The sequence below is a fragment of the Sinocyclocheilus rhinocerous genome, unplaced genomic scaffold (assembly GCF_001515625.1).
Source record: "Sinocyclocheilus rhinocerous isolate Xijiao unplaced genomic scaffold, SAMN03320098_v1.1 scaffold2581, whole genome shotgun sequence".
Taxonomy (NCBI): Eukaryota; Metazoa; Chordata; class Actinopteri; order Cypriniformes; family Cyprinidae; genus Sinocyclocheilus; species Sinocyclocheilus rhinocerous.
This window is the reverse complement of record NW_015647950.1, coordinates 66,349-67,161: the sequence shown is the minus strand read 5'-3', so window position 1 is coordinate 67,161 and position 813 is coordinate 66,349. Positions and strand designations below refer to the sequence as shown.

General features: G+C 45.5%; 1 pseudogene; it reads right to left on the bottom strand.

Moving 5' to 3' along the window:
- The window catches only part of LOC107709399 (uncharacterized), an 89,947-nt pseudogene that overhangs the window by 38,994 nt on the left and 50,140 nt on the right, over positions 1 to 813 (bottom strand).

The following is an 813-nucleotide window of genomic DNA, read 5'->3' as shown; positions in this document are numbered from 1 at the left end:
TCTCTGGTGATAATACTTTTATAAGAAGTTATTAAAACTTGCAGAAATACTCCCCACGGTGAGCATGTGATTCATGCATGATAAAGGAACAGTATGGGGCCTGGTTAAGGCCCTGCAACAACCTCCGATTGGAAGACCTTTTTTTGGCGGGGTTCTCCTGGTACAATTCACATTCCAGGGCCTAAATATCACGTTATTGGGGTCGCTTCAACCTACTGACATAAAAAACAGCCGGTGGCAATCGCAGATTTGGCAACACTGGTCAGCAAACTAGGTTTTCATATAACTCCTCCCCGAACTTCCGGCTGCCCTGTATCTTGGTCTCTCATTGGCTGTAGGTCATCTCCGATGTGTTTTTCAGTCAGAACTCATTTCACACAGCGTGATTGTGAATCGCCGACAGCTCCAGATATTTAGCATGCCAAATATTTCACGGGCGTCGCGACGTGTCGGCGATTCTCTCAGATCGCGTCTTAATCGTCACGTCACAAGGAAACCAATCAATCGCCGGAGGGCATCGCGTCAGCAGCCAAGCCGCAGCCCCGGGATCCCCTCAAGTAGCCATCCAGGAAGCCTGTTGTCAGCTGTCAACTTGAACGCAAGTAACAAACAAATCACCATTTCTTGCTGAACTGGCGCTGAATTGATTTTAAGCAGTAAAGATAAGCCAAGTCTCTGCTTTTGAGTTTTCTCAGGTTGAATTAAAAGAACTCGTAGAAAACGAGTATTAGAACTTTGGAAACTTCATGCAAAAGCAGCAACTCATTTCCTGAACCTTTTGTGTGTGTGTGTGTGTGTTTTAGCTTAGTTTAA